Raw genomic sequence first — 26,985 nt, 5'->3', positions numbered from 1 at the left:
AGCCCAGGGAGAGGGTTTGTGTCAAGAGGGTTTGGAGAACATGTTCCAATGTCAGATGATCTGGATAGGGACATACGCCCACCCCTGCCACAGACCAGAGAACTGGAGAGCTGGGAGCTGCAGGACTCTCTCCTCTCCCAGAGGAGCCTCGCCTTTCCTCAGTCTCTCTCTCTCCTCTCTCTTGTCTTTATTTATCTATGTAAGTGCATCTGTCACTCTGATTCTCATAGTGTGTGTGTGTGTGTTTGTCTCTCTTTCTCACCCACCCTCTCTCTGCAAACACGCACACACACTGCACAGTAGAGCCCCGGGGGGGGTGGAGAGAGATGAATCCGTGGAGGTGGACAAGGATCCTATCACGGGCCTCACATGGCTCAATGAGGGGCTGAGCTTAATCTGGGTCAGTGGGGAGCCTTAAAGGATTTTAAGCCAAGGGAGGACACAGTCCAATTTGCATTTTAGATAAACCGCTGTGGGAGCAGAGTAGAGAAAGGGGTGCAGCGGGAGACAAAGACACAGAATGGGGATGTTGCAGGGATCCCAGCAAGAGATAATGGGACTGCGCTGGAGACGGGGCAAGTAGAGAGAGTAGATGGTTAGGGAGACTTCAGGAAGTAGAGAGAGAGAGACCACACATGGGGAGAGAGAAAAGATAGATAAGAAGAGACAAAAAGGGAAAAGAGACACAGAAATAGACAACTGGAGAGGAAGAGGAAGAGAATGAATTCCATCCCTGAGAATAGTGTCTGAAAAAAATGACCAGGAAGTCTGGGCGACAGGAGTTCAGGTGACAGAAGCCCAGGTGACAGGAGCCCAGACTCGACTCTCCTCCCTCCGGGATCCCCTGGCTGCCCTCTCACCTGCCCTCTCTGCCAGGTCTCAGGTGCTCAGATGGAAGAAGGGAAGCAGAGGTGAAAGGTGACGGGAGGGCAGGGGTGAGGTGGGAAGGAGGGAGGGCAGAGAGCCACCTCGGGGCTGGGGCAGGCCCAGGAAGCCCAAGGCCAGCCCTAGCCCAGCACCTTCACTGGTTTGCATCTGCAGTCTCAGCCTTTCTGTCCAGAGACAGATTTATAACCAGGAGCACGTTTCAGTTGATAAAGGGGGAGCGAGGTAGAGTCAGCTCTTTCCTGTTTGGGGGATCCCCAGAGGCCCAAGTTTCTGTGAAATGATCAGGGATTCACTCTACTCCCTTCCTAGGAAAGGGAGGACAGAAAAAGTTAAAGGAGAAAGAAGGTCACCTCGGAGAACAACATAAAAATCCAGCTAGCATCATCCGCCCAAATTGAGAGACGCCATGGCGCCAGCCGTGCCAGTAGCGGACAGCTGGTTCCCTGCAACAGCCCTCCCCAGCCCCGCTTCACCCTGGGCTCTCCTCCTGCCCGAGAAGGGAGGAAGACTCCGGGCCAGCTCGCACCCCAGCGCCTCAGTGAGAAGCTGCAGGGGCCAGGCCGCCCCCAGGAGTGCGGCAGAGGCCCCCCTAGGAGTCAGGCAGGGCAGTAGGCCGCTCTGCCCACCTCTGGCCCGGCACCCAGGCAAGGCACCTGGCCACTTCAAGTGAATTTTCTGCCCCTTTAAGAGAAGGACAAAACCTCATGCTCGAACCCCTAGGGGTCATGCACCCAACACACCTTTGGAAAAGTCCAGTGAGAGTCAAGGGTGTGGTGCATCTGCATCTATCCGGGAGTCCGAGGAGATGGCCAGCCCCCGACAGAGCCTGTCTCAGCTTCTGAAATGTCTTTCCAGGGTATCAGCCTTAAGCCAGGCCTGGCTCGGGTGGCCCCTTGCTCTGTCTGTGCACATCTTGTCCTAATGCAGGGCTAGCGGGATGAGGGCCAAGGTTCAAGAGCTGGTCAAGGGGGACCCTCCACCAGGTCAGTGCCAAGTGTGGGGACTAGGCAGGCCATGGGGAACAGGTTGCATGGGGGTAGGGGGGGCCCCACCTGGGCCAGCCTGGGCCAAAAGGAAATGCACCTTGAAGAACCACCTGCCTCTGGGAGGAACGTTAACTGGTGGCCCCTGGCCAGACCGCCAGAGAAACAGCAGCCAAAGAAGGAGACCGGGCTGGGGTGGGAGGACAGGGAGAGGCCCTCGCTCAGCCCAGGGGAAGGCCAGCCTGCTCATGCCCTCCTGCGACCACGCCCACATGGCCACATTCTCCAGCAACAAAAGGAAGGAAACCGGGCCCACATTTGGGGCTGTTGGGGCAAGAAGACCGGAGCCAGTGTGAGGAGGAGCGTGATTCTGTCCATAAACATCTCAATAGCGTGATTAACTGAGCATCGCAAATTGTAACCCTTTCCTTTAATGCACTTTCCCTGAATTACCGCGAAGAGCCGGCGGCCGAGGAGCCGTACAAATTGCTGGAATGGGCAGTTAAGCGGGGAGGTCGGAGGTTAAATGAACACGGTTGTTTATGAAGACACAGCCCGAATCCATTTGCATTTTAATATTCTCTCAGTGAGACGGAAAGCCACTTTGAGGACAGCTTGTTTGGAAATCCCATTAACGGGTTATTTATGGGGCTCGTGGCTGCGTGACCCTTGCCCTTGTTTTGTTAAACATGAACCAGACATGAATCAGACGGGCAGCGGGCTAGCTGCTATTGTTTCCCGTAGCACAAAATGTCATCCGATTCAATTATTCTGAAGCTGACACTTTCTGAATTATCACCCTCATAATGCTCAATTTTCCCTTTTTTCCCCTTTGGTCAACCCGATTATTTCCGTCTTTGTAGAAAGCTCACTCTCAGAGCAGCTATTCCACCACCATCAGCTGTCAAGGGGGCCGGGAGGCCGCAGTCCGGGGCTGGACGGGGCCCTGGGGGCTGCAGCCTGCCCTGGGGAGGGACCCACACCCCGAGGGTCACGCCAGCCCCTGCACCCGACTCTCTGGTCAGGGGATCAGCTCTGGGCCCATGTTTCCTCGAGCGCGCTGGATTCTTGGGCTGCATCACCCAGTCTCTGAAAAAGCCTTTGGATGAACATTAAGATTGATTTCTCTGGGGGAAAATGAGCTGGAAAAGAATTGTTAAGGAAAAGAGCCAAAAAATGTTGTGGCCCGTGGGGTTTTTTCATGAAAAGTTCAGTGGCTTTAAAAGCCTTGTAGGGCCTTAAGGCAAAGTCTTCTTTGAACCTAAATGATACATGGGGGGCAGGGTATCCTTAAAGAAGTGGGAACCCCCAGTGCAGCGTTGCCTCATACACAAATATTTGCCAATTGGAGGCAACTCCATCCGTTCTCAATTCACCTCAATATGGATTCGTTTAAAAAGAAAAGGGGTTCTGGTGCCGAAGACCCTGGTCTTAGGGCCTTGGCATGTTCTGGCTGTTTCCCAGGCCCTCACAGAGCTATCCGTGCCATTCCATGGCTACCCCCGGCTCAGGACGTTAGGAACGCATCTGACCAGAGCTCTGCTTTTCAGGCCTAGGTCTAGCTCCTGCAGCAAAGCCTTTCCTACCTGCAAGTCCCAAGATCCAGAGCTGGGTGCTGGGAGAGGCCGGGGTTTGGGTGCCTGCCACTTCACAAGGCCACATCATCTAAGCCACTGTTTCAGGACATTAACAAACGTCCCAAAACAGGGCCGTCCCTGGTGGTGCAGCAGGTGAAAGCACAGCACTGAGACGCTAAAGCCACTTCAGCATGAGTTCGATCCCCGTCCCGGAGGTGACCCACATGGCCCAGCAGACCTCTCCTGACCCGCCCGCTGCTCCCCTCAGCAGTGTCCTTCGTCAGTTGGCCTGTTCTGCTCCCCGCTCTGTCTCTGGTGAAGCCTCTCACTGCCCCTGCACCTCTGGCTATACCCCAGTTCTGTATGCATAAATAAATAAATCTTTAAAAAAAAAAATCCCTGGGGATACTGTGAGCTGGGGAACTGACAGAAGGAGTGTGGCGTTAAGGTTTGCTGGGGACAGAAACACAGGGCCTCCAGCGCGTGGACCCTGGCTGGCACTTGCCTGTCTGGAATAAAGAAGTGCCAGCACACAGGAGGGCCCCAGGACTTAGAACAGCCCAAAACAGCAGCAGGTGCCCTTGCCTGGCTCCCACACCCTCCTGGGTGTGAACCCACCTGGAGCAGCCTCTGGGGTGACCTCCGGGAGCTGGCGTGTGCCCACTACAGCACCCTATCAATCATCCTGCCTCAACCTAAGGCACTTTTTTGCTCAGCTTCGAGGTCCTTGGTGGGATTAAAGTCCACTAGGCAGTGCCTGCCTTTGGCTTCTCACATCCCCTCTCCCCTCCCTTCACCTTGGACTCTAGTCTTTGTCTCCGAGTCCTCCTTGGGGGACCCCACACTAAGAAGGTGACCCTGTCTAGGGTCTTCCTGCATATCAGGCTCTGCATTTGCATCCCCTCCCAATGAGTCTCGAAATCCGTCTATGACGGACTCCACTTACAGAGGCTGAGCCTAAGGGTGGAAAGTTAAATTCTTATTTAAAGATGGGGAGCAGAGCTAGGATTCCAACCCAAGCAGCAGCCCCCCCCCCAACCTACACACATATTGTACTAGACGATACACCCAGGGTCACTGTACCTGGGGGGAGCAAGCACCATCATCTGAGGGGGTCTGACCCCAGTAGACCGCTCAAGTCTGCACCCCCACCCCGGAGGTCCACACGTGTGGGCAGGAACGGGCGCCTCTGAGCCCAGGTGCCCAGTTCCACGGTGAGCACACCTGCATTCCTTGGGAACACTCTTCCCTCCACTTTCTGCAAAAGCCTTTTGACCAAGTTTAAAATAGATTTCTCCTTATGAATTGGCCGTCAGAGGAATTCTCCTCCAGTGGTTAATTCAATCTTAATAGAAGCCGATTTTTTTCTCCCAGAAGAAAAGGGAACAATACATCTTTAGAACAGGTTTATAAGTGTCATGATTTTTCTACTAATTTACGCTGCATTCTCTGCTTTAAAATGTGAAATTACCTCATTGTGTCTCTGAATATCCCCCGTGCTTGGGCCTGAAATTAAGCTCGCAGTAGAGAAGCCTAAATGACCACAATTTTCTGTGTGAAATGCCCTGATTGCAAGTGCAATCCCGAGCAATCCTGAGCCACATAGCTCAGCTCCTTCTCCCTCACTGATTGGCCTTCCCCACAAATACCTGGGCTACCTGCCCGTGGGGGAGGGGCAGGAAGTCACCAGCAAGCTGGTCTCTGTCCCCACGCAGACACCCAGACACGGGACATGCCGCTTCCCACCCAGCCAGCCTCCCAGAACCTACGAGCTCATGTTTCTGTGTAGCCCCCAAAACTGGGGTTGGGTCAATAGGGTGACCTCGTGGCACACGGCCTGAGGTCACCAGGGTTCTGACCCATATCCAGCAGTAAGTTTTTCACAGTCTCCATGACATGGTTGTCCGTCATTTTTTCTGGGCTGCTCTGTGGTCCCCAGTCTCTGGCCTCTCGTGGGGAGATTCAGCGTCCCCGGGGCCAGCTCACTCAGCTACCAGGACTCAAGCCCCTTGGACTCTTAAATCAAGTCCAAGTGGCACCGTACACTGTGTATGTGACATAGGCGGTCCCCTCAGAGCCCCACTTGTCCAGCTCTGTCTACTGGAGGCAGAGACCTCGCTCACCATCACAGAGTAGCTGATGGGATTAACAGGACACGATTAACCACATGTCTGGCTGGGGCAGGACTTCAGTAAAATATGAATGGGTTTGTATCTCAGGCCACATATTCAGGTCTGCAAGAATTTTGACTTTCTATTTTTCTAGCCTCTTACTAATGTCTACTAATGATAAGTTTTTATAACATAAAAAATGCTCACTTGACAAAAGTAATTCTTAGACTCTGTGAAAAATAGACTAGTTGCCAGAGGGGGTGAGGGAGAGGGAGGAAGAGAGGGGAGGAGGTCACAGGCCGTGGCCCCGAAGCTGTGGTGCAGGACGCATGAAAGATGGGCACAGGTGGAGGTGTGCACGTGATTGGCAAAGCAATAATATTTAAGGAAAAAGTAATTAATTTTAAGATTTTGAAAAATAAATGGTCTCAAAGGGAGAAGCAGATTAAGAAGCACTGAGAAGTTGAAGTTAGCCTAGCACGTTCAGTGACAGGGCCCTAGGACAGCAGAGGGCAGGTTCTCTGTGTCCCTCTTGTCCATGAGGCTGGACCCCAGAAATGCAGGCTCAGGGGGTATCAAAGAGGGGGAGATTGGCGCTAAAGTGCATTCATCATCTAGAGCTTCTGCAGCAGACTACCACCCAGTGACCTAAGCAGCGGGAAATTTCTCTCCCAGTTCTGGAGGCTGGAGGGCTGGGATCAAGGTGTCATCAGGGTTGGGTGCTCCTGAGGACTGGGAGGCAGAGTCTGTCCTTCGCCAATCCAGCCACCAGCAGTCTGCTGGAAAGTTCTGATGTTCCCTGGCTGTTAAACCCCTATCTGCCTTCATCGTCATGTGGTATCTGCCCAGAGTTCAAGTCTATGTCGAAATTTCCTCTTTTGATAAGGACATCAACTGCACTGGGTAGGACCTGCCCTGCTACCTCATTTTAACTTATCTCTGTCAAGTCCTTTTTCCAAATAATGTCACATTCTGGGCTACGATATGTGGTCTAGGACTTCGACATATGAATTTGGGGGAACACGAGTCCACCCATAACATGTGGATACGCACACACCCTTACCTCATAGGCGGGGTGCTGGAGGAAAGGGCAGCGTGGTGATAGAAGTGAGATTCCAGCTCTGGACTCTGGCCTGGCCTGTCTCTGACCTCTCGATGGCAGAAGCCAGGGAGGTTTGAGAGGCCGAAGGGGGAAGACTTGGCCGTGACCCAGTAGTGCTGTCAGGGACAATAGCTCTGATGGGTCCCATTCAGACGCAGAAGCAGGTCCATGCGTTCCAGCTCCAAGCTCAGTGCTCCTAATGGCCAATCAGGACACCCCAAAGAGCCTTTTAACAAACCTCATTCATCTTTCTCGATGCCAGTGATGGGACTGGCTCACACACAGGGACGGCAAGCCCTAGATGCAGCATTAAAATGATTTTAATGCTCACCGTCGAGTGCCAAAGCTCGGGTCTCCCGTCTCCACCACAGCCAGTCTTGACATGGGAGTTGGGATCCTGAAAGGCAATTTTGTTAATGCTACTGGGAGGAGCATGCAGGTCTGGAAACTCATCCATCATCTTAACACGCTCCGGGATGGACTAGAAAGATAAAGCTTTCATCTTCTCTGCCAGGCGGAGCCTCTTCAATTAGGCTCTGAGGGATGGCAGGAGGGGAGAGACCAGGCCAGGGCCCTGAGGGTGGAGGGAAGGAGATGGAGATTCCTCCCCAGCCATAGAGCCAGCAGATTGGGGTAGCCCAGTCCTCCATCCTGTAAAATAAGGGAGCACAATGTGGAGAAGGAGGCGGGGTGTGCTGCAACTATAGTGGCAGAACACAGCTGAGTTTCTCGAAACTCCTGCAGGAAGAATGGGAATGGTGAGGATGTTATAGGGCACCCCAAATCTGTTCCAGAACAGGGGGAGAGGGACAGCCCTGAAGCCCCAAAATCCTGCCTGCTCTAAGTGGGTTCTGCCATCCGCCGCAAGAAGACAAAACATATATAAAACTTTAATGAAAAGGGACTTTAATACAGTGAATATACAATACGGAACACAAAGAATATAACTTCTAAATCAAACACCTGAAGTTACCCATCCCCTCGTGGGCAAAAGTCAACCCAAAAGGGATTGGCCCAAAGCAAGGCCTGAAAGCTGCTTTGGGTCTGGGATCAGGGGCTCCCTCCTGTCCTCTCAGTGTCCTTTGGGGAAGGGTCTCCAGAGAACACAGCCTTGAAGAGAGGTATCCCTCCTCTCCTTCTAACAGGGGGGTCCCTAGGAAAAAGGGAAGCCTTCTGGCCGGGACCCATGGAAAAGGGTCAGAAATGAGCAGACAAATCTGGGAGGAAAAGAGCAAAATCAAAATCAATATAAACATTGCCATAGTCACCTCCCTACAAGTCTCTCACCCACATCTGCCTTAACCAGTCCAGGGTCAGGAAACAAGCCTGGTTTCTTCATCACATGCTCGCTGCTCCATGTGGCTTCCTCAGGTCTCCTGGCTCTCCATCCAGCTTCCTTCTCCTCTTCTCTCTTCTCCTTTTTCTTTGCTCAGCTCCACCCTCCTTCTGGGTGGGGCAGGGAACCTGAAACTTCCCTTTTTCCTAGGGACCCCCCTGTTACAAGGAGAGGAGGGATACCTCTCTTCAAGGCACCCAGTGTTCTTTGAAGACCCTTCCCCAAAGGATACTGAGAGGACAGGAGGCAGCCCCTGATCCCAGACCCAACTGGCTGCAATCCCCACCCGCCAGATGTCCCCAGCTCAGGAAACAAGCGGCCCAGTCTCCGTGCTGAAGGGCCGCCTAGACGGGACTCCAGGCCCTGGGGTAGAAGTGGGTGAGGCAACCGGGCTGTACAGGGCTCTTTCAGTATCTTCTTTTTAATAAAGATTAATTTATTTATGCATACAGAACTAGGGTACAGGCCAGAGGAGCAGGGGTGGCGAGAAGGTTCACGGGAGACAGAGCTGGGAGCAGAACAGGATGCCTGATGAAGTACACTGCTGAGGGGAGCATCGGGTGAGACAGGAGAGGTCTGCCGCGCCATGGGGGTCACCTCCGAGGCGGGATCCAAATTGCACTGAAGAAGCTGCAGCCAGCTTGTGGTGCTGCATCCTTACCCATTGTGCCACCAGGGAGGCCCTCTTTAAGTATCTTCTTGCCCTCAGGCACTCTTCCCTCAGCCAGACACCGCAGGAGAAGTCCAAGGGGCTTGGAGCAGCCTGTGTGATGCACTGGCCCTCAGCACTCGCCACTCAGCGAGGGCGTCCCCTCCCTCGTCCAGTCCCAGGGCTTCCATGCAAGGGAGAAACCTTTGACCCTCCTCCTCCCCACACAGCAGCTCTGACTCCTCCGGGTGGCAGCCTCCTCTCCAGGCTTGGGCGTGGGGAGACATGGTGGTGCCACAAAGCGAGGCTACCAGTTTCAGGAGCTACCAGAGGTGGCTGCGAGCAGGCCTGAAGCCTGAAGCCGGTGGACTTCTCAGAGGAGAGGCTCAAGTACAAAGTAAAGTTTCCCTGAACTTGGACTTGGGAAAGGGCATTAGTGCTGCCATGTCTTCATCTTGACACGTGGTCACCTGCCAGAACTGGACTCCCCTGGAGTCGACTGATGATTACCCAAGCAACCAGTAAGTCAATTAGGGATTTACTGAGTAGTAGCCACTAGGGGCTTCATGGCTTGCTTCTGCCAGCCAGCCAAGAAGTAGATATTAAAACTCCAGTAATATTGACAATAGTGGCTACAGTTTATTGAGCACTTTTTATGTATTCTAAACACCTCACCTGTTGTATTCCTTTTCTTTCTTACCTACCTCGCCCCTCTCCCTCCTCCTGCTGTTAGCTCCAAGAATGCCTGTCTACCCACCATGGGGTTTCACACCACACACCCATTCTATTTCCCTGCCCAGAGTGCCTTGCCTGACCCTTCTTGACTGACCACTCTGCAGGTGTGCGCTCAGGATCACCTCCTCAGGAAGCTCCCCTGAGCCCCACCTTCAACCCAGAGTCCTTCATACAGCTTCCCAACTGTACCTGGCGGAGAAGGCAAATGGAGTTTTGACACTCCCATGGTTTCACCCATGGAAGACATCACCAGTGGATCACTGTCCCTGAGAACTTTGCAGGGCTCCCTGCAAGAAATGCCCGCCAAGAGTGCATAAAGCTGGTGATTAAATCAGAGCATAGATGTGCAGGGTTCAGCATTGTACCTGGCTCCTGGCAAGGCGCTCAGCTGTGGCCTGACCACGCATCAGCCCCTCCTGCCTCCCTTCCACTGTGGTCCCTGTCTGTCATCTCTAGGATAGGTGGGGTGGGAAGGGCCCGCTGGATCCTGTGTGCTGGATAAAGAACACAGCATAAAGAGAGGGGCCGTTTCAAAGAAGTGAACCAATAAAAGCAGGCAAAGAACGGGTCTATATCATCTGGCCACAGCTAAGGATGGGACTCTACCTGTGCCAGACAAGACATGGCGTAGCTGGGAATGGGGAGGAGGTGGCCAGGGGCATGTGGTTGAGTTTCTGTTTTTCCTAAACCTTCACCACCACAGCCACTGACCGGTCTTCTCCTGCCAGCTCTTCACAAAGGACTTGATGCGCAGGGCTCAAGTTTCCATTCCCCTAAACCGCTTGCCAGAGTTGGTATTAACCCACTTTACCAGCTGTAGACTGAGGCTCCAAAGCTGTGCCTCAAATGTGGAACTGGGGTTCAGATGCCTGGCTCCTTGCCTGCAACGCCCTCCTCTGCCCCATAACACGCCCTGCTTTTCTGGCTAGTCTTTGAAATAAAAGCAGAGGAGGGGAGGGGTGCAATGTGTGGGGAGCAGAATAACAGGGATAGCAGTGAAGGCAGAGAGCCAGGTGGAATGAAGAAACAGGCCCTAAAGGTTCCAAGGAACTTGTGTAGATAAGGGAAAAGATTGCTCTAAAAGCAAATACAGACAGACAACTAACAGCAGCTGCCTGCCCCACCCCTCGTTTCTTTTTTGTTCAACCTGATTTCTTCGTCCCCCCCACCCCGCCCCCACCTTCAGACCCCTCTACTGCCCTTTCAGCATTGTTTAGGCAGAGAGAGGGAGGGTAGACAGCTCCCTAAATCTCAGGATCCCCCAGTCTTGGTGACCAGAGTCTCCCCTTTCTCTCTGAAGACAGAAGCTGTTGCCTGTGTTCTATGTAAATGAGCTGTTTGTAAATGTGCATCCACAATGAAGAAGCTGTCAGGTCAGGCTGAGGATGGGCTGGGAGGGAGGAGGACAATAGACTCCAGGCTCTGGGGTCAGGCCTAGGGGGAGGGGAGTGCCTGGCTTGGCTGAGGGGAAAGAAGGAGACTGAGATGGGTGGGCCTGGGCTGGGATGGGGAGGGGAGAAAGCGGTGAGGCCCCAGCCAGAGGCTTGCTGAGACCTGGAGCCTCAGGGACAGAGGTGACAGGGAGTGGGGGGCCTGTGGTGACAGCTGGGGTGGGGGGAGTGTCATGTGCCAGGGTGAGGAGGAGAGGCCCGGGGCTCTGGGGCAGCTGGGGCACCCCCTGGGTGCCAGGAAAAAGCCTCAGGGCAGCTTCAGAGCAGACACATTAGAAATTGGTGGGGAAGACACTCGGCATCAAGGGCTATGTGCTAACCATGCAACCGTGTGTGTGTGTGTGTGTGTGTGTGTGTGTGTGTGTGTGTGTGTGTGTGTGTGTGTGTGTGTGTGTGAGGAGAGGCTCCAGGGTCCTGCTTCACCCTTGGCGAAAGTGACCAGCAAAGGTCCCATGACAAGGCCCAGCCCAGCTCCTGATGCATACAGTGATGCTGACAAATGTACTGATGATATTTTAGACTTTACATGCAAGGGGAAAAAATCAAATTAATTGAAACAGATGGAAAGACTTATTATAAGCAGGTCCTGGACATCCCTTGGAACCCCAGCCAAGAGACCCCTCTCCGTGATCCTCCTCTGCAGACTAACTCCTTCCACTTTTTGGCAAATGACAGGAGGTGCCAGCCCACAGTCCCTGAACTCACAGATCTGCCCCTCTCCAGTCCCCAGCTTTCCAGCCCAACTGCAGGTTCCTTGGAGAGGAAATCTGAGTGGCCAGCTTCCATCAGGGATGCTTTCTTCCCAATCAGACATGGTGGGAAAGGGAAATGGTGCCCTCCCCATTTGTTTCCATAACCATTCATTCTTTTGAAACGTATGGAGTGCCTACTATGTGCCCAGCTCTATTATAGGGGCTGGGAGTAGGACGCTGACATTCTAGCTCAGGGAAGGCAGAGGAGACAGAACCAGCTGACCGGACAGGAGGTCAGCACCACACAGCAGGTGGCAAAGTGCTTTTGTACAGGTGGCCAGAGGAGGTCTTGGGGATAATGAGAGACTGAAGAAAATGCAGCCGACTGAACACCGAGCAGGGGAGGGAAGCTCGAGCAGGTGCTGAGGGCCTGGGGAAGACTGTGGCATGCAGGAGGAAAGGCTGAGAGCTGGGTGCTGCCAGAACAAATAAGCTGTGCCAGGCACTGTTCTAGGGATACAGCAATGGCAGATAAAGGCCCTGCTCTTATTAGAATTTACATTCTAATGAAGGGAGGAAATAGGAGGCAAAATAAATCACTAGAAAATGGTAAGTCAGTTATTAAGCTCCCTGGAGACAAGAAAACAGAGAAGGAAGACAGGAAGTCCCAGGGTGCCCTTTGAAACCAGGTGGTTAGGGAAAGCCTCGTCATGCAGGTGCTTATCCCAGCACAGTCGTCCTCGTCAACGGAGGTGGTCACTCCGGTATGTGGGGGGAGGAGCACTGGACACAGGAACAGTGACTAGTCCTGCTGCTGCTATAGAAATCACCAAAAATTTAGTGGCTTAAAATAAAGGAAATTTTATTCTCTTATAGTTCGGGTTGTCAGAAATATGAAATAAGTCTTCTGGGACTATAATCGGGGTGTCCACAGGCTGCTTCTTCCTGGAGGCCTCTGAGGAGAGCCCCCTCCTTTCTCCTTTCAGCTTCTGGCCACTGCCAGCATTCCTTGACATTCCTTGGCTTGTAGCCCCATCATTGTAATCTCTGCTTCTCTCAGCAGGTAGCCTTATCTTCTGCAGAAGAATCTCCCTCTGCCTCTCTCTTATAAGGACACTTAGAAGTAACTGGGCCCCTCCCTGGTGGCACGGCAGGTTGGAGTGCTGCACTGAAAAGCTAAGCCAAGCTGTGGCTGCTTCTGCGAGTTCGATCCCCACCCCATCCCAGAGGTGACCCACATGGAGGCACAGACCTCTCCTGTCTCACCTGCTGCTCCCCTCAGCACTGTACTTTGTTAATATGCCTGTTCTGCTCCCCACTCTGTTTCTGGTACATTCTCTTGCCACCCCTGAAACTCTGGCTGTATCCCATTTTTGTATGCATAAATAAATAAATCTTAAAAAAAAAAGAAGAAGAAGAAGAAGAAGTAACTCGGCCCACCAAGATAATCCAGGATAATGTTTCCAGATCAACATCCTTAACTTAATCATATCAGCAAAGTCCCTTTGCCATCTAAGGTGATATTTACAGGTTCCAGGAGTTAGGATGTGGATCTTTAGAGACGCGTTACTCAGCCTATCACTAATGGCACGTGCAAAGACCCTGAGACAAAGCATGCCTGGGGAGTAGTGTCACTGGAGTGGAGAGAGTGAGATCAGAGGTCTGGCTGAGGCCAGAACAATCAGCAGCAACTCTCACCTCTATGTCGCTAATGCCTCTGGAATCTCAGCAGCCACAGAGTGACAGTGTGCTCACATCTGCTTGCATCCCCAGTATGATGCACCTTCACTCATCTTTCCAGGGACTCCTGGATCCTCCGGGCCCCAGAATGCTCCTTGGAGTTTCCAAATCCAGCTGGTCAGGGGGAAAGAAGGACAGTGATCTATTAGAGATCTCAGGCCCAGGTCTCAAAGAGATGGACATCACTTCTTTCCACTTTGCAGTAGCCCAGCCTAGAGACAAGGACAATAAAAGCCATGATTTCCCTTTGTGCCCAGGAGGAAAATGAAATCACTTGGTAGGATCCTCCCTCATGGCACAAGTTAAAGCACACACTATGAAGCTGTCCACAGCTGCTTCAGCACGAGCTCGACCCCCAGACCCGGAGGTGACCCACATGGCACAGAAGATCTCTCCTGACCCACCCGCTGCTCCCCTCACCAGTGTATTTCAGTCAATCTCCCTGTTCTTCCCACTCTGTCTCTGGTGAATCTTTTCAATGTCCCTGCACCTCTGGCTTGTACCCCAGTTCTGTATGCATAAATAAATAAATCTTGAAAGAAATCACTTGGTAAACATGTTGCAATACTGCAGGAATTTTGACTTGAGGGAGATGGGAAAATATTGAATGGAAGACTGACATGATTTCACTTAAATTTTTTTTAAAAATACACTCATGGAAATAATCCACATCTTGATTGTGGTGATGGTGAACTTGACTGTTCACAGTTGTCAAAACTCATTGAATTGTACAATAAAAAATTAGTGAATTTTATCCTATGTGAATTATACCTTCTAGAGCTGATTGTTAAGGAAAGAATAACACAGCCTCAGGTTTTGAGAATAAAATGTTGCAGAGAGTTACAAGAATCAAAGCAAGGAGGCTGGCTGGCGGCTATGACAATCATCTTGGCCCAGGGAGGTGGTTGTTTCAAAGTTGTTTCAGGTAGAAACAAGCTTGGTTTACTGACAAACAGATACAGCAAAGTGGAACAAGTCAGGGATCTCAGACACGCGCTGAGCGCTGACACGGGCCTCTGCCACTTACCTGTGATCTTGGGCAAGAAACTTAAAATCTCAGAGCCTTGGTTTCCTCCTCTATGCAATGAAAATATAATAACAGAAACAACTTCATAGGATGTGGGGGTATGAAAAACGGAGCACAAAACCTGGCTGGAGTGAGGACAGGGTACAGTTTGGTCAGACAGTCGCTGCCTGTGAATGACCACATAGCAGCCAGGGGAGATAGAAATTCTCGATGCACCTTATCTCAAGCTGTCATGGCCACAGGGCTTGGTTCCTGTGTTTCTTTGGCCCTGGGCTGGAGAGAACACAGTCGTGGCTTCACTGCTCAACACCTGGAGTCTGAGTTCCCGCCTCAGACCCCAGGATAGCAGCACCTCAAAAGCTATCCAGATGCCCTGGGAAGGGTATCATTCAGACCACCCATCCAGCAATGAGGACCAGAACACTCTTTTGCAGGCAAAATACAATCTTACAGTAGACTCTAAAGGTTTTTAAAAATAGCTCTAGCAGTAGAAGAAATGTGTCACCTTGATTACTCACCAAAACGTGCTCTCCTGGTTTTTCGGCAATCGTTCGAGTCTCCAGAAGTGACAGAGGGAGAGATGGCACTTAGTGTGGTCTGAGCGCCTGCGCTGTTCCAGTAAAAGGTTTTCACAAGTCACATGCAGCCTGGCAAGAGCCCCAGGTACATCCATGATACCCTTGAAGTCGAAGTTCAGAGGGGGTAGTGACTTTATTGAGGTCACACAGCTGATAGGAGTAAAGAAAGGGACTTGCCGTTTTATGAGGGGCAATAACTTGCCCGAGGTGACTTGGTGAAGACAGAACCCACCACGGTTGGGAGCCTCAACTCCAAAGCCACTACCTGGCTTCCATTCCAGCTCCTACCAGCTGCATGAACCTGTGTGAGTTGCTGAATGATCCCGTGCCCCATGGTAAAATGGGAACAATAACCAAGTGGTCCCCACTCTACAAAACTGTGGTGAGGCATAAAGTAGTTTAGAGCCATATAAAACTTGGAGAGATGCCCAGCACGCTGTGTAAACTCAGCGTTACTGATGGTGCCAGGCCCAGATGCCAGTGCTTTGTCCAGCAACATGACTCAAGAGATAAGAGGACACACAAAAAAGTGTCTAATTAGAAGAACCTAGAATAGAGGTTCTTCACTATGGCATGCACTCATCCTCTGCCACTTTTCATAGGTAAAGTTTTATTGTAATTTTTATCAGCCACCCTTTCATCACCTTTGACTGCTTTTGCTCAGAATGGTAGCATCGAGTAATTGGGACCAACCGTATGGCTCGCAAAGCCTGAAACAGCTACTCGCTGGTCACTGATAGAAAAAGGTTGCTGGCCCATCTAGGAGACAGCTCGTCTGGGTCTGGACTGGTTGTACCATCTCTGCCGAGTCTGGATTGAACCCCCCCAGGGATGGGGCACACGCTCCCTCCTGAAGTGGCTCAGACACATTCATGTAAATCACATGCTTAGAAGTGTCTTCCGAAAATTGATGTAACTGATATCCCTGAACTTAAAATCATAGAGCTTTGCAAGTTCCGGTCCGTCCAGCCGCCCGCAGAGACAGCAAGATGATAGCTCAATCAAGTGCAGTCACAGGCACTAGGGCTGGTCTAAAGTCCCTTCTGGGCTTCGTCTAAAGTCCTATTAGACCATAGATTCCTTACATCAAAGCTGAGTCTGGAAACCAGTCCTGAAACACTTAAAAAAACAGAAGTCATGTTCACATCTGTTTCCCAAGACAGAGAAGCATGTCGTCTATTTGAGAAAAACGAATTCTCCAACGCTGTTTGCAGCTTCTAGCTTCAATGCTTAGAGTAGTGAGACTTCTGCTATTGGTAAAACTTATTTCTCAAGAAGAACTCATTTGAAACAAGCTTTTCTGAAGGATGCATAGGGCAGCTATATAGCAGAGGGGTGAAGACCAGGCCTGAGGGGGCAGACTGATCTGACATTTGATCCAAGCTGCACAGATACCTGGGCCTGTGGGAATTCTCTCCTCTCGGGCTCAGTTTTGCCATCTGTATATAGGGACCGCAGAGGTGCTGTCGCGTTGGGTTGTTGGGAAGGTTTTGACAGTACAGAGGCAAATTATCTACCACTGTCCCATCATGGTGCTCTGCATTTGCTGCTACATGAATATTTGTTGCTCTTCCCACTGGCAATGTCCTCTCTGGTTTTTTCTCCCCTTCTTTCTTTCTACTTTCCTTTGCTTCCCCAAGTTGGCATGAAAATTATTTTTCCGTTTCCTCGCCTCCAATTAGATATTGATTAGAGTATCTGATTGAGAATGAGCACTTAATAAAAGTAAATAAGTTCTGACATTTTATTTTTACTCTTGAATAAAAATGCTCACCATCCTCCTGAAAATGAGCCGTCACATTTTATTTAACAGCAGAAAAGATTTGTACATTTGGCCCTGCAGGAGCTGAGGAATCTATTTTCATTATAACAAACATTGATTTTGCATTAAAAAGTCTCATTATTTGAGATAATGACTGCTGGGCTCCTTAGTTATTCTTTTGGTTCCTAAATCATTAAAACTCTAACATTTAAAGAGCAAGCGGGATTGTGGTGGCCCCCAAATTATCGCCAATGAATGGGTCCCTCCATGCCCAGGTCTCAGACCAGATTCAAGGCAGGTGGAGCCCGACCCCCATGACCACATCCAGCTCTTCCTGCTGAATTCCAGATCAGACTCAGTCCCTTTAAAACCTGTTTACAAAATGAAAAGAGAAGCAAAGAAACAAAACTCACTCTGGTCTCCATGTTCACATGCAATTGTTTGTTTGTTTGTTACATAAATCCTAATTCTAAAGGAGATGGCAAGAAAAGAGGAAGCAGGCCCTGTCCCAGAGCTGGGGGATGGGCGGGCCTGGGGAGGCCAAGGTGGTGGCAGGTGAGTGTGGTTGCTACCGCACATCACAGCAGGATAAATTATAGACTCCAGGAATATCCCTGGTGGATGGTTTTCCACAGTTGCACTCTCTGATCCCGGGCATTTATGCTGCATGAGACCCGGATGGACACCTCATTGGTGAGTCACGTGTGACACAACTGACTTTTGCAGAATTTCAACCACATGCACCGATTTGGATAATGTATTCTTTCAGAAGCCAGGGCTGAGCTTTAAACAAAGCATAATCCTGCCTGCATGTCAATTTCCCCAGGACTGTGAGAAAGAAAAGGGAAGAGCCCAGAACCACAGTGATCTCTGCAGCAGCAGCTCCATCTGGGGCTTAGCCGGAGCGGGGGACGTCCTAGCAGTATGCCCCCTCTCCAGGTTCATTAAGGGGGACACATGGAAGGAAATGGGGATCGTGGGCTGGGGTTGCAAATCATAAAATATGAAAGGACTTCCCTGGAAATTGGCATCAATGTGATTTATTCAATCCAGACCCAAACTCAACTATTTCAAAATAATCGAATAGTTGACACCCACGGCCACCTGAAAATGATGGGAGGCTGGACTACGGGGTGTGATAAAGGGAGATGCTCGGAGGAATTCGAGGTGCCCAGATATCAGCCCTGCCCCACCTTCTGGAAGAGAAGGAAGAACTCTTGGCGGACCCGCCCTCCATGCCAGTGAGCCCTGGAGGACACTTCTCCTGCGTCTCTGTCTACCCAGAGGCCGAGTCCTTGGAGCTTAGAATCCTTCCATTTGCCTCTGGAATCATAATGTATTCTGAGCATTTTCTCTTTGGAGAAACTCGTGGACTTTTAAAGAACTATATAAGCAAGACTCGCTCATGGTAAGAAATGGAAACAGAAATGCATGGAGGACAAAAGGAACATTCCCCCCTGCACAGTCAGCCTCCCCTCTAGAACTGACAGCTGTTAACAGCTGGCAGCGCCCCTTCCAGATAGTTTTCCTGTGTCTATGAACATACCCACACACATCTACATAGGTACATTTCAAAACTTCTTTACCAAAAATATATGTCGATCTTATTTGGTAACTTTTTCATTCAACAATGTTGGCTCTACTTCCATGTCAGTTCGTACAGAGACCCACTTCTCGTCTATTGACTATCTGCCACCCACGGCTTATTTTACTGGTGCCTTCACTGCCAGGCATTTAGAGTATTTCCAATGTTTATTACAAGTGGAGCTACAGTGCCACCATACATATACATAAACCCATACATCTATGCAAATGCTGCTGGAAGTGGGAGTGCAGGAGCCTTGCCGGCGACCCACAGCGTGCTCCATATCGTTCCAGTCATCCCGATGATCACTCTTAATATCTGTAGACCCACCTTTGAATCTTACTTAGCCAACTCACGTAGCAGAGGGGGAAATCTATTTAAAGCTCTCCTATCTTGCAACTGCCTTCGAGTTTAAAATGGAAAATAACTTGGTAAGCCTCTGAGGATGTGTCGTGACGAGGCCTCACCCCGGGACGCAGTCTTGGAAGAGTTGGATGCTTTCCAGAAAGATCTGGAAGAGACAGGAAGGTGGGGGAGATTACGGGATGAAACACATGCCAGGAATATGGTGGAAAACTTAGGGTCCCATCCCTGAGAGTGTGGTTGCTCTCTGTGCCTGGAGAGTTCTAGCCTGCTGATTGCTGATTTCCCAGGATAAATACTCCTGCCATAATGGGTGCTGGCTCCAGACACAATAATGCCCACAATTGTTCTGGAAACCATTATAGAATTCTGCTACCAACAGCCCTGGACCAGTGGAATTCTCCAAAGCAGAGGCAACCAGACAGGGTGGACCTTGGATGCTGGAGGGTGGGGGGTGGGGGAGCAAGAATGGATTCACAGCCACAGTTTGGGCAAAGAAAGGCTGAGAAGTCCCCCTTTGGGAATTCATGGGCCTACTTGCAGAGGGACTTTGCAGTGGGGAATGTGGAGAATGACCCCAGAAGGCTGGAGGACAAGGGGGCCCTTGGTGCCTCACTTGGGGTAACTCTCCACTGCTTGCTAGTCCCGCTAATGCTGAGTGAACATCTTTGGCGCACACTCAAGGCTCTGTGAGCAAGTCCTCACGGCTGTCCCCCACACCCTGCCTCTCCTTACCTACACACCTGTCTACAACACCCAGTCCTGCCTCCTCCCTTATAGTCCCAGCATCCTGGGGAAGATGCATTCCCTCAGCTTCACGTCCACCTCCACTTGGCAGAGGCCTGGGAAGACTATTTCTCCCGGTCCCCAGGCCCATAACCTCTGAGCTGCCTCAGACGCCCGCTCTCCCCTGGCTGTTAATCAGATGGTAAAGATGTCACACTGCCAACTCCGGCCCCTCGCCCAAGCAATGCCCACCTCTTGCGCTCTGACCTGGGACTCATCACTGCTCACCTTGGCCAGGACTCTGGCAGCCTATGTCAACACAGGTCTTCTCCAGGCTGCGGCACAGAGCAAGGGCTTTCTGGTTGCTTCATCCTTCCTTTCCTTACCATTCCCTTCCTTCCTCTGGAATGTCTGAATGTCCCAGAGACGCTCCTTTTCAGAAGCTGTTTCTGAGGGGAAATGTCTGACTGATCTATGCAAATATCTGGATTCAAGTTTCTCCACTGCCGCTTATTAGCTGTGTGACCTTGGGGAAGTCACATAACCTCTCTGAGCCTTAGGTGCCTCTTCCATAAAATTGATCTTATCAGGATATTATGAAGATTAAATAAAATACTGTATGTAAAGCCCAGGTTCTGGCAATTTATAATCTATTTTATGACTGGGAGCCATTATTGTTATTTTTATTATTGCTATTGCTTTGCTATTATAGTCACCAAACTGTGTGCCACAGGATGGGGCAGGTAGCTGGTTTGCTCTCTCCACTACCTAGACATGCAGTGCATGTTAGCCCTTGACACCTGTTTGTTGAGCGAACAAATAAATGAATGAATGAAAGCTGATGGCCAAGCCCAGTGTTTCTCGTGGATAAAGTATCTAGGATGAAAGAACATTTAGAGATTTCAATAGAAAAGTTTCTGCTAGAGCCGCCTTTGTCAGTTCTAACCATCTGTGTCCTCCCTGAAGATTTTCTTTGGCACCTGCTGACTACTGACCGCAGAGACGGCGCCGTGCTCCTCCTGGTTAAGGGCTCCACACCCACCTGCGATGCAGACCCAAGCGACACCTCTGGCTGCTACACCCACAGTGAGGGAAGCTCTGGCCCAGAGCACAGTTCTCCCACACAGCAGAATGCAAACAGGGTCCTGTCCAATTAAAAGGCAGGTCCTATTAATATCCCCAGTTTAACAGATGAGGAAATTGGAGACACAGAGGTAATTAATTCACCCAAGGTGACATGACTAGTAATTGCTGAAAATAGGATTCAGACTCCCCTATTGCCTCTCAAATACAGATCACCTAAAGCTCTCATATACTCTATAAGGGAGCTGTAGTTTCAAACACAGATAAGGTAACTGAGGCTCAGAGAGGGTTAGCAACTTGCCCAAAGTCACACAGCTAGTACAGGGAGGACATTAAGCTCTAAAATTGGTGAATAGACAAAAATTGCAGCAAGTTCAAATTGCACTCACTCAGAATCCCTCAAAGCAACTGTAGTTCTGTTTTTTTTTGTTTTTTTAATATATAACCCAACACAGTAATTTTTACCTAAATACATTCAGAAATTGATGAGCTGGACTGAAGGAAAGACCAGCGGAAAGTCTGCGTCAGGACGTGAAATCCCTTAGCCCAGTGGATAACGATCAGGCCCCTGCCCCAAGGAGGCAGGGAAGAGGATGTTGAGTGTTTCTGCCAGGTTCAGTCGATCTCAACCTAATGATGGTGCCCTTAATATGTGTGAGCAGACTTCACTGTTGAGCTGATTAAATGAGGAACATATATGAAAGCAGCTGCACAGATTTGCTCCTAAAAATAATGAATCCCCCACATTTCTACCTGAAGCACATTTCTACCTGGAGCTAGACATCCGGGAACAGCAAAGAGCAGACAAGCTAAGACCTTATAGAGTCGACTCTCGGTTGAGGAGACGCATACAAGCAAGTAAACCAAAAGGCGTTTGAAAAGTTGCCAGGTAGTGTTCAGTGACCAGAAGGAAAATCAAGTGGTTGGGGGGTAGGGAGCAGTGGGGGTCGTGTTAGGGAAGGGAGGCTCCTCTGAGGACGTATCGTGTGAGCAAAGAATTGGGCTGACCTGGGCGACCCTTCCCAAGCACCTGGACCACTCCTGGAAAAGCACAGACTGCTCACCTGCTCCTGCCTCTCCAAATTAGTATTTTATTTTGTGGCCTCCCCTGACCCACTTTACACCCAGATCCTCAGGCATTGAGCTCATGACCCTCATGATGGAGAGAAGGGGTGCTGGGGGGGGGCACTGAAAGTGAATTTGCCTCTGACTCCTCTCTCTAAGTGAATGAGCTGAGAACCAGCCCACCACCTCAGCACCACGGCACAGGTCCTGTGCTGGAAGACATCCAGCTTTAGCTGGACTCCTAGCAGCCAACGGGGTATAGGACATACAGATGCTGAATCTCGGCCAGGAAGACCTGGACTGCACATCGCTGTAAAGCAATGTTACTTCAGTGAAAAGAAAAGAGCTTCGCCTATGCGTCAGTGCCTCGGGGAGACCTGGCACCAGAAGTCCTCAGACACACACAGAGCTCTGCATTCACTAAGGCATTTGCATCACCCCCTCACCTGAGCGCTTCCCTCCCTCTACAAGGAAGGACACTGGCCCACAGGTCTCGGGACTCTCCCCAGACCACAAACCAGCCCCGAGGTGAGGCTCAGATCTCATCCTGGTGGGAGATTTCCTGCCGCAGAGCACTGCCATCCAGCTCGCAGGCACCCAGAAGCCTTCATCTGGCATGGGGTCATCTACACAGCAGATGTGGGGGTTCTATGGGGCCAGCTTGCCCTGGGAGCATGGTGATGATGGAGAACTGGACAAGGACAGCCTGAGGGCAGAGGGTGCACTGGAGAGGGGGTGGGAGTGTAGGGAGTACACTCGCCCTCCCACCCCCACCCCTCCAGCCCAAGAGACGGGACACAGGCACAGGGCTGCCGGGTGAGACCCAGGAACAGCAGCGCCTCTAAGGCAGCAAAGCCCACATGGGGACAAGTTGAGGACACTTGGTCTCCGGCAAGCTTTGACTTTGCACCCCAGGCAGGGAGCCCAGCTTCCCTCCTTGCATGCCAAGCTCTGGCCCTGCCTAGGGGGAGGACGGTGTGGCCTTCACTCTTGAGGGACATTTCTTTCTCACTTCCTTTCCTTCACAGTGCAGCCCTGTGAGTGGAACTCCTTGTACCCACTTTACAGATGAGGCCCAAGGCTCAGTATGAGGCCCCTTTGCCTTCCGCCCCCAGCCTTGCCTGGCCCGAGGTCACCACTCTGGGCACGGCCCGAACTCCAGCCCAGTGCAGCTGGTGTCCAGGGGCCGGGAAAGGCGTGTTCGCCCACGTGGCCAGTGAGAGGCTCCTTCTCCTAGGAGGTGGGGCGAGGCCAGGCCACGCTGGGGTGTCGGGGTGTCGCTGGGGTGCCTGGATGGATGGCGAGTCCCCACATCCTGTAACCCCTTGTGTGCCAGGCCTGTGCCCGCTGCTCTGGTTGCAGGCAGGGAGCAGGCTGGGCGCTAATTTACACTTGTTTAACTACAGCTGCCGCCTCCCGCCATGTGTCTATCCGCCATTTATTGCACTTTCCAAAGCCGGGCCTGGCACTCAGGGGCATTTCCTGCCTGCGCTAATGGAGGAGAATAGACGCATTATATGTGAATAATGGATTATGATGATACAATTTGGGTCTCTTAGCTCTCACCGAGCCTAGGCTGGCCTTGCATTATTGATAACTTACACACACCTTCCCGAGCGTGTTTATGTAAATATTTAATAGGGAAAGCAAGTTAACCCGTTGGTTTCAGTCTGTTCCAGAGCATTGGAGGTAAAGGCTATGAGAAGTGTGACTGGGAGGCTCCCCAACAAGAGGAGATGGCCAGTCAGATCCTTGCAGGAAAGTTGGAAAGTTCCCAGGATGTTCGTTTGGTCTCAAGAAGTTTCTGGTTCCAAGGCATATGGCTTTTCAAGAACCAGAAGAGACAGGATAGGGCTGTCCCCCCCTCCCCCCCACCCAGGCCCATCTGGGCTCAAGCAGACAAGTCCCCAACATAGGATGGACAAGAATGGGTGAGCGTTGCTCCTCAGATCACTGGAACAGAAGGGTGGATCTCCCCCTGAATAAGCAGAACCACAGCTTCCCATCTCCCACTCCAGATTCCTGTCCTTCACTCAGCTTTCTTGATCTTCTTGATTCACTCCACTTCTTGCTGGAAAGCACTGTTTACAGAACTGCCTGGGTGGTGACCTTGACTCCACCACTACCAGCAGCTACTTGATCTCTCCCTGCACCAGCTGTCACAACTGTAAATGGGGAAATAATGTCTCATCTCGCAGGTACTCATTTGTGGGTGCAGCGCCTGTACAGGGCCGAGCACACAGTAAGGGCTTGATGCTACCCTGCAATCAGATAGCAGCTATTTTAGATGCACCTCTTCTCATGAGCCTCTTAAATGCCCTGGTGTATGTTAACTGGCAGTGTTTCCAAGATGAAAAACTGTTGAGCCTCTTAGACACAGTCAACCAGGTGGGTGTGGTTAGCATAGAGCGAGAGAAAAGGCTTAGCAGAGGAGAGTTTCAGGTTGAGTGTGCTGGTCATCTTGGTAAAGTCTGCGTGTGTTGCTATGGGAAGGCAGTGAGCTCTTGGCAGATTATGAGTAGAGAAGAGGCTGGAGCTGACTTTGTTTTAAAGGACTTTCCAGCAGTTACATAGAGGATGGGAGGGAAAGTAGTGGAGCAGGGACATGGATTTGGAGGTCCTTGCACAATCCAGGCAAGACAAGATGGTGCCTGGTCCCAGGATGGGAGCAGGGAAAGTAGTGAAAGACGGCCAGGTGGTCAGGCCCTAACAGAGGTGGAAGGTGGAGCTGACCAGACTTCCTGATGACTTCAGCATTTGATGTGCAAGCAGAATCAAGGAGGACTCCAAAGTGTCATCAAGGACTACAGAGAGGAAGTTGCATAAGGGAGGTGGGGGGATGACAGATGGGTTGTGGGAGGAAAGTCAGGAATTCCATTTGGGAGGGATTGTTAGGCAGATGTTGACTGGACATCCAAGGGATGGGTTTGAATAGGCAACTAGACATAGGCATCTGTTGTAAATGAGAAGCCCAGGTTAGAACTGTCAATGTGGGAGTCATCAGCATACAGTGGATGACACCACAAAAGTGCATGTGAAGGAGTCACCGAGGCGTGAACCAAGGACACTGAGGTGGGTAGAGGTGGAGAAGGACCAGCAAAGGAGGTGGCACACAGCTTGGGGCAGGAAACCCATCTGTCGCGACTCCAGGAACTGGAGTTGGAATAAGCAAGTACAATGAAATCCTGACCATGAGTTCAGCACTAACTTTGTCGAACACTTCAACCTGTAGTTTTTCTCTTGATCCTGAGATTTAGGAATTTTCTTTCCCTTGTTATATGGAAGGAAAGCAGGGTTCAGAAAGGTTAAATGCATCAAGATTTCATGCCTAGTAATTGCCAGGCAGCACTAAACTCAGCTTAAGCCTCAATCAACATTATTATCTACTACTACTTTTACAGCCATTATTTTATTTAATCCTCTCAATTTGCTTGTGCTACCAAGCAGATGTCAGTTCCACCCATTTTACAGATGTAGAAAGTGAGTCTTAGAGTCTCTTTCAGTTTCTTCCCCAAGAAGGAAATGGCTGGCCGAGATTTGAACGCTGGTCTCCTATCTTCGTTTAGACATGTGGGATTCTCCCTTCTGCGTCTGGAGAAGGAAATGGAATCAAGGGATTAATTGTGCCTTCTCAGTGTTAAGTCCTAGGCCTCTTCCAGGTACCAGATGTTGGGCTAGTGCCGAGAGGCCCTCCACGGATCCCAGACCGGGAGCAGGGCGGGAGGTGTCTCCGTGACCCAGGCCGGGCTGGCGCTCCTGGTGAGCCTCTTCCTCCCTGCCTGCCTGGCATCTGCCCTCCACCAGCCCCTGCCTGGCTGCCAGATGTGCCAGCTGTGGTTTCTCTCCATGGAGAGCCTCATTTATTAATTAACGTGGACGCCAAGGGGGCAACTTCTCAGGGCCAGCCTCAGAACAGATCTTGGCACATTTTTCAGACTTTGTTTAATAATTTATCATCTTTTAATCATAAAAATAATTAGCACAAGAGCAATAATCTGTGCTCTGCCGAGAGCAGACTGGCGGAGGAGTTTCCAGACAGTGCCAGAGCCCAGAGAGCTAAGCTTTGGCAGAAGGAGAGGCATAGTGGGCTTGGAGCCCAGTGTCCACCCCAGAGCTGGCCTCGGGAGTAGAGTGTCAGGGGCTTCGGGAGGGACTTAGGGACTCACACTGTTTTCCTGGGAATTTGAAGTTTCTGCCTTTTTCTGACAAGACTCAGGCTAAACTTCTGGGAAGTTCCTTTTCCCTGGGTCTTAATTTTCCCATCTGCAAAATGGGAGTTACATTAGATGACCTCTAAGGGTCCTTTTGTTCAGGATGATATGACCTGATGGGGTGGCAAATGTAGAAGCCCTAAGAGAGTGATCTAGAGCATCCACAAGTACCATGAAACCTTCAGACACAAGTGCTCCCCATCTTTCGCATCCCTCAGAGGCTTGGGGCCCTGAAAGCAAAATTCAGATCTGCCAAGCATACGTTGTATGACCTGGCACAGATCCCTCACTCCAAGTTTCCCCATCTGAGAAGCAGGAGTGATGTTTCCTGTCCTTGGGTTTTCTGGAGACAACCCAAGTGAGGGGTGACTATGGAGGCGTCCAGGGAGTTCTGCCCTGGACTGAACTGCCACTCGCTGTCCAGACGGCTGGCCCTGGGGGACAGGGAAGGGTGTCTTCCTGTGAGCGCGGTGCCCCTGGTAGCACAGGAATAAGCTAAATGTTCTGCCCACCTGGATACTCGTCCCAAGGCTGTCAGCTTGTGCAGGCAGACACGTCCTCTCCCAGGGGACAGCACAGTCTGGATAAGACCGCAGCCATTTGAGAAGGCAGCTCTGCCTCTCCTTCAGGTAGGCTCACACGCTACTTAGGCCCCATCTGTACCAAGGAGAGCTGTCTGAGGTTGAGGGCCCCAGGAGCAGACTCAAGACAAGAATTCAAGAGCAAGTCATTCGTTTGGGAAATGGTCCCAAAGCCCCAGCCCAGAGTCTAGAAATCAGATGGGGAAGGGGAGGGGCCCATGCACTGGTGACCACTGCATGCAGCCACAAGGGACACGATGGGGGTCAGCAAACTACAGCCCATGGGCCAACCCAAGCCTGCCTTCTGTTCTGTAATAGACCTTAGTGGGATCCTCCACCCACCCACGCTAACTGTGTGATCTATGACTGCTGTTTCACCACAGCAATGGAATTGAAAATTTACATCAAGACCGCATCATCCTCAAAGACTAACGTATTTACTACCTGGACTTTTGCAAGAAAAAGTTTGCTGGTCTCTGGTCCAGGATATAGTACAGAAATTTATATCAAAATTGTCTCTCCCTTGAAGGAGAGGAAGTTGGACAACCTATCCACAAACTCCAGTCCTTCCCAGAGGCCCACACAACAAACACTCAGCTCTGGGAGGTCATTCCTGCAGCCACAACCCGTCTTGGCAGAGTCACGGTGGAGGGGAGGTTGAATCTGGGGGGCACCACCTCCTATCTCAGAACTATGACGAGGTCTAGCTGAGCAGACAATTGGCGTCAGGGAGCACCCCT

This window comes from Condylura cristata, unplaced genomic scaffold (genome assembly GCF_000260355.1).
Source record: "Condylura cristata isolate star-nosed mole 26May11 unplaced genomic scaffold, ConCri1.0 scaffold00008, whole genome shotgun sequence".
In the NCBI taxonomy this organism is placed as follows: Eukaryota; Metazoa; Chordata; class Mammalia; order Eulipotyphla; family Talpidae; genus Condylura; species Condylura cristata.
The sequence above is the reverse complement of the archived record's forward strand: the minus strand, read 5'-3'. Positions refer to the sequence as shown.